Source organism: Berghia stephanieae, unplaced genomic scaffold (assembly GCF_034508935.2).
Source record: "Berghia stephanieae isolate SIO BIC M18660-M18661 unplaced genomic scaffold, UCSD_Bste_1.3 scaffold3707, whole genome shotgun sequence".
Taxonomy (NCBI): domain Eukaryota; kingdom Metazoa; phylum Mollusca; class Gastropoda; order Nudibranchia; family Aeolidiidae; genus Berghia; species Berghia stephanieae.
The window spans coordinates 749-7571 of record NW_027624964.1 but is presented as its reverse complement, the minus strand read 5'-3'; the positions used below and the strand labels follow the sequence as shown (position 1 = coordinate 7571).

Below are 6823 nucleotides of genomic sequence, written 5' to 3'. Positions count from 1 at the left end.
TTTCCCCGCTGATTTCACCAAGCCCGTTCCCTTGGCTGTGATTTCGCCGGGGCGTAGATAGGGACAGTGGGGAATCTCGTTAATCCGTTCGTGCGCCGTCGCTAATTAGACGACGAGGCATTTGGCTACCTTAAGAGAGTCATAGTTACTCCCGCCGTTTACCCGCGCTTATGCGAATCTCTTCACTTTGGACATTCTGAGCACTGGGAAAGAAATCACGTCCCGTAAACACCTTTTCAGGCTGTCGAGACGCTCTGTTTTAATTAGACAGTCGGATTCCCCCTGTCCGTGCCCAGTTCTGAGACAGCGTGAGTCGGAGGTCGCGTCGGTTGTCCCCCGCGCAGCCAACGCGCCCCGCGAAGGGGCGTCAGCCGAGCGAGGCCGCTCGGCCCGGGGCCCCCACGGGTTTTCCGCGCACGTCTCTCCCCCTCGGAGTGTCCCCTCAGGGTGCGTGCGGTCCTGCCCGCTTCCTCCCCTAGCCCGACCGTCCCGGCCCTCAGAGCCAATCCTTCTCCCGAAGTTACGGATCCATTTTGCCGACTTCCCTTACCTAATTACTCCGTGGACCAGAGGCTGCTAACCTAGGAGACCTGCTGCGGACATGAGTACGGGCCGGCAGCGAGATTGACGTGCCCTCGACGGGGTTTTCACGGACCGCCGTGAGCGCTCCGGACGCAGCCATGTCTTACGGCGACGCTTTTCGGCCTGGCCAGCCCTTTCTCCGGTCGACCCGATTCCAGGGCGAACCAGACCTTAAAAAGAGACGACGGCTCTCCCCGGTGCCCACGGCAGCGTTCCCCGTTCTGTCGGCGTCGCCGCGGCGCCCCCCACGCCGGAACGTAGTCGCGACGAGGGGGGCGTTCTCCGCCGCCGGTTCCGAGAGCGAACCTTAACTGGATTCCCTTTCGGCGGTCGCAGGGTGACTGACAGGCCAGGCGCGGCGCCCGTTCGGCCGCCCGCCCGGCGCGTGTTTCGTACCCGCTTCAGCAAGGGAGCTAACCCGCCCCTTAGGACCGACTCACCCACGTACATGCACTGTTCCCGCGGAACCATTCCCCACTTCGGCCTTGAAAAGTACTCTCCGTTCAATATTTGCTACTACCACCAAGATCTTCACCCGCGGCGGCTCCGAACGGGATCGCTCCCGGACTTTCACGCCACCGCGGCGCACCTCCTACTCGCCCCGGCCTGCCGGGGGAGGGGAGTCGCACCCCTCCCGCTGGCGGGGCGGCCCGGTGTGGGTCCGACGCTCAGCGCCATCCATTTTCAGGGCGGGTCGGTTCGGCAGGTGAGTTGTTACACACTCCTTGGCGGATTCCGACTTCCGTGGCCACCGCCCTGCTGTCAGTACCGACCCACACCTTTTAGCTTTCCCGTGAGCGTCCCTGCGTTGGGCACCACAACCGGGCGTTCGGTTCATCCCGCAGCGCCAGTTCTGCTTACCAAAAATGGCCCACTCGGCACCCGTGATTCTAGGCCAGGCCCCGTGCGAGGCGGGTCTGGCGCCTCACCCGTTGAAAGTTTGAGAGTAGGACGAGGGCGTTTCGCCCCCGATGCCTCCAACCATTCGCTTTACCGAGTGAAAATCGTTCCGTCGGCACGGCTATCCTGAGGGAAACTTCGGAGGGAACCAGCTACTAGATGGTTCGATTGGTCTTTCGCCCCTACGCCCAAGTGGGCGGTCTGATTTGCACGTTCAGAGTCGCTTTCGAGCCTCCACCAAGTTTCCCCGGCTTCGCTCTGCTCAGGCGTAGATCACCATCTATCGGGTCCCGACGCCTGCACTCATGCTCGACAGGGCCGTCAACGCGGCGACCGCCGGGCCGGCGGTGCGCTCCGGGGACTCGGTGAGTCGCCCGAGAGATCCCGCCCTCGGCCCGCGAGGGCCTCTCGCTTTCACTTCGCCGTGGGGTTTAGTGGAAACCCTGCGGCTGCGCACAGGCGTCGGACTCCTTGGTCCGTGTTTCAAGACGGGTCGGGCAGGTACCGGAATAACGCTGCGCACCTTTCGACGGACCGGAGCCGCCCGCCCGGGAGGCCGAAACCCCCGGGGCGAACCGCCGCCGTTTGTCCGCGGTCGACCACGGCAACCCGAATACGACCGCTCTCGTGCCAACTCGGCGCCACGATCCGCAGGCCGACGACCCGCGTAGGGCGCGCGGACGAGACGGCCGGTGCCGGTGGCAGCGGAGACCCGCCGTGGTGGGGCACGCGCCCGACCCCGAACTCGGAAGGCGTCCCGTCTCCGGGGCGCCTCGCGGGGGGCACGGGCGACCAGCCGCCACGGCGGGACACGTCGCTCGGCTCAGCAGTTTACCCCTTGGCGGTTTCACGCGCTTTGCACCCTCTCTTCAGAGTTCTTTTCAACTTTCCCTCACAGTACTTGTTCGCTATCGGACTCGCGCAGGTACTTAGCCTTAGGTGGAGTTTACCACCCGCTTCGGGCTGCACTGCCAAGCAACCCGACTCCGGGTCGAGGTCGCGAGGAAGGGAGCGCCGCCGGCAAGGGCCTGGCACCCGCTCTGGGCAAGCCACGCTCGAGAAGACTCGCGCGGCGCTCCCGATCCCGCTCGACACGACCCGAACGCTACAGCTCCCCGCGGGCACGGGCCCAGGGGGTTTCAGCGCTGGGCTCTTCCCGCTTCACTCGCCGTTACTGGGGGAGTCCCGTTGGTTTCTTTTCCTCCCTTACTGAAATGCTTTAGTTCGGCGGGTACCCTCGTCCGATATGGAGTCGGCAGATCGCCCCATCCGTCGGGTTCGCCGCGCGTCGTTATACTTACTTCCCCGCATACCCCCACGAAGCCCTCGCTCGCGTGTACATCGAGCAGGCCCGAGGATTGAGGAAGAAGCAGCCGACGCGTGCGTGCTTCCCCGTCTTCGGTGCGCGTCTTATTCGTCGTCCCCCGCCCATACCAGAGGCCGGGTGGGACGACGTCTCCCGTGGTCAGACGGGAGCCCTCGATCTACGGCCGCCAGTCGGGACGAGACCCGACCGGTACGGCACGTCGCGCCGCTCAGTCCCCCCGAGAAGACCGGTTGCGGCGACGTCGTAGGGCCGACCCTCATACGGACGTGGCCGGTGACTTACGCCCACGGCCGCAATTTGCGTTCAAGACGTCGATGTTCAATGAGGCAGCTGCAGTTCACACGACTCAATACGGCTGGCCGCACTCTTCATCGACGCGCGAGCCGAGTGATCCACCGCCAAAGGTTGTATTTATTTTCTCTCGCTTAAGGGCCAAACGACGACAAAGGGTGGGGGGGGCAAGCGTTGCGCGCGCGGTTACTCGCGGCGCAACGCCGCCGCCCCGTTTATCGCCTGGACCGCTCCCCGGCCAGGGAGCAGCCCGGCCTCACCGGACAGTGTTTTTTAACCCTTCACCCGTCGGGGCGGGCTGGGGGCAAAACGAAATCGGACGTGATCCTACCGAAGGTTCACCTACGGTAACCTTGTTACGACTTTTACCCTCTCGGGCAGCGCAGTTCGGGCGACATCGCGACGACTGCGATTTCAGGAGCCGAAGCTCCGTCTCGCCGGCCACTCCGGGGCCCTGGCTGCGCCGTCCACCGAAGGTAGCGACGGGCGGTGTGTACAAAGGGCAGGGACGTAGTCGGCACGGGATGCTGACCCGTGACTACGTGGCATTCCGAGTTCACGGCCCAACTCGCAGGAAGACCGACCCCGGACATGAAGACTCCTACGCTCACGGTCTACACCGCGCCGGCTGGCGCCACCACTGTAGCACACGTGCAGCCCAGGACGTCTAAGGGCATCACAGACCTGTTATGGCTCCATCTCGTACGCACTGCTCGAGGTCAATCCCTGCAGGACGCGGCCTGCGCGACGGCGGTCCGGGGCACCGCCTCTCCCTGAGTGGGAAGACCGACGCCCGACCCGAGAGCCGAAACGCCGACCCAACCCGTGAGACGGACCCCTCTTGACCGCCGTTTGTTATCCGCCAGGGCAGAGTCTCGCCCGTTATCGGAATGAACCAGACGGATCGCTCCACGGGCTAGCAACGGCCATGCACCACCACCCACCGAATCATGAAAGAGCCTCAGTCTGTCAATCCACGCGGTGTCCGGACTGGTAAGCTTCCCCGTGTTGAGTCAAATTGAGCCGCAGGCTCCACTCCTGGTGGTGCCCTTCGTCAATTCCTTTAAGTTTCAGCCTTGCGACCGTACTCCCCCGGAGCCCAGGCACTCTGATTTCTCCGGGGCCTCGCGAGGCTTCCCCACAGGGGACGTCCCGCGTAACCGGTCGGCATGGTTTACTGTCGGAACTACCGCGGTACCTGATCGCGTTCGTTCCTCCGACTTTCGTTCATGATCAACGAAGGCGCCTCTTGGCCGGTGCCTTCGCTCTTGTTCGTCCCACCGCGATCGTCGGATTCCACCCCTCCCGCGGTAGTACGCCGCCCCCCGGCCGTCTCTATAGACCTCGCCCACCGCCCCCACGGAGACCGGTCCCGTGGTTACATTGCGGGGCGGTGGCGTCATCACATCGTTCCGAGCAAAGCTGTGCGAGCACGACCTGCTTTGAGCACTCCAATTGATTCAGGGAGAACACCGCCCGTACCTTAGTGTCGGCCCAGATACGCCACGTACCAAGCCGACACGGCTTAAGACGGAAAGAGACTAAACCGGCAGCGACGGGCAAGCGATGCCCGGCGAGATCCGTCGCGAGGGTCCGGTTGCGGCACCGGAAGGCACCGCTTGCTCCATCCCCAAAACCACGACGGTGCATAATCGCCGGGGCAACGTCACCCGCGGTTTGTCGCTGCCGTCACCTCAGAGATCCAACTACGAGCGTTTTAAACGCAGCAACTACAACTATACGCCATCGGAGCTGGAATTACCGCGGCTGCTGGCACCAGGCTTGCCCTCCGATAGGTCATCAACGGCACGTGTTTGGTCTACGCTCAATCCGACCGCTAGGCTCGCATGCGAGCCCAGCCCCGACATTTATCTTCACTACCTCACCGTGCTGGGAGTGGGTAAGTTGCGCGCCTGCTGCCACCCTTAAGCGTGGTAGCCGTCTCGCAGGCTCCCTCTCCGGGATCGAACCCTGATCCTCCGTCACCCGTAGCCAACACGGGGGGCTCTTGCCCGGGCCGTCTAAATTTGATGGGACGGCGAGCAAACGGGCACGCCGCTAACAGCGGTCGTCACATACCCAGAGTTCGCCTCAGCCTGGCGGGCGGCGTTAACCACCCGCCGCCGGTCAAGATCCTAATAAATGCGCCCTCTCCCCGCGGAGGTAACCCCGTTAGGAGGAGGACTCGTGTGCACGTATTAGCTCGTGGATTCCTACAGGTGTCCGGACAAACATCGCCCACCCCGTGTATTATCGCGATATACTGAGCAGTTCGCGGCTTCCCCTTCTGTGTAGGGTGAGCATAGGCGTGCATGGCTTAACCCTCAAGACAAGCATAAGACTACAGGCAGGATCAACCTGGTAGCGTATCCATTTCCAACCCGGCGGGACGGACCCGCTGGGACAGGAGGCTACGGGCGCCGACGACCGAAGCCCAGACGCCGAGAACTCCCAGCGCTCGACTCCTTCGCCGACGGCCCTTCTCGACTCTACCGCACAAACGTTCACCCCTTCGGCCTTCTCGCTGCTGGGTCGGACTGCTCCGACCGCCCGGACACGCTCGCGCTCACACGACTCTAGGTCCTCTACCGAGGAGCTAACCTGGGACCGACTCCGGACTCTCCGACCACCGCTCGTCCAGGCGCTGGTGACCGTGGGTGTACCAGAGGCCACCGCGCGCCTTTCGGCTCGCCTTGCTTCAATTTCAATTTTTCCGACCGACGACCGCCTTCCCTACTATACGTCCCAAACCCCTGGTAAGGTAGCCCTTTTCCTCTTGCGGACTACTAAAAAAAAAAATTTTTTTGGTGCAAATTCAGATTCGACCCCAGGCACGTATGGCAAACCCGAGCCCGACCTCCGAACAGCCCGAATTTCCCATCGCACTACTCTAGCGAAGTAGCGGGAACGCGTTTAACGCCGCGTAAACGGTCTTCCGAGCGAGTACAGGGCCCTAACGGGAAGGGCCCCGAAGTTCAAAACCGGTCGGCAATGGGGAGGTCCCAGGTGCGATCATAGGTGGTGGGTTTATTTCATTCAAATTCGCTCCGTAGAGGAAATGCGCTCGACCAAAGTTTTTTCCCTCGGCCCTCGGAGGGCTTACCGCGGGAGCGTCCCGGCGCTAGAGTCCTTCTCGGCCGTAGCGAGAGCTTCTTACCCCAGGGACGCCCGTGCGGTAAAGCCTCGAATCGACGAGGCGATAAAATCGTATGAATAAAGCTCCCAAACCGGGATTTGAACCCCGGCAGGGTTGGCCGGCCCGTGGGCCAACTCGATCGAGCCCGAGTCGTCGATCGCCCGACTCTAGCGAAGTAGCGGGAACGCGTTTAACACTCCGCCAAGCGAGTACAGGGCCCTAACGGGAAGGGCCCCGAAGTTCAAAACCGGTCGGCAATGGGGAGGTCCCAGGTGCGATCATAGGTGGTGGGTTTATTTCATTCAAATTCGCTCCGTAGAGGAAATGCGCTCGACCAAAGTTTTTTCCCTCGGCCCTCGGAGGGCTTACCGCGGAGCGTCCCGGCGCTAGAGTCCTTCTCGGCCGTAGCGAGAGCTTCTTACCCCAGGACGCCCGTGCGGTAAAGCCTCGAATCGACGAGGCGATAAAATCGTATGAATAAAGCTCCCAAACCGGGATTTGAACCCCGGCACGGTTGGCCGGCCCGTGGGCCAACTCGATCGAGCCCGAGTCGTCGATCGCCCGACTCTAGCGAAGTAGCGGGAACG

At 62.8% G+C, this 6823-nt stretch overlaps 1 non-coding gene and 2 pseudogenes across 1 annotated transcript; all 3 read right to left on the bottom strand.

Annotated features, from left to right (window-relative positions):
- LOC144961708 (large subunit ribosomal RNA) lies at positions 1–2737 on the bottom strand (annotated as a pseudogene; the record flags this gene model as incomplete).
- Positions 2738–3059: 322 nt separating this feature from the next.
- On the bottom strand, positions 3060–3216 carry LOC144961706 (5.8S ribosomal RNA). Its single transcript, XR_013643256.1, has one exon. It is a non-coding gene; the product is annotated as a 5.8S ribosomal RNA (ribosomal RNA).
- Positions 3217–3419: 203 nt separating this feature from the next.
- Positions 3420–5464, bottom strand: LOC144961707 (small subunit ribosomal RNA; annotated as a pseudogene).
- Positions 5465–6823: the final 1359 nt, after the last annotated feature.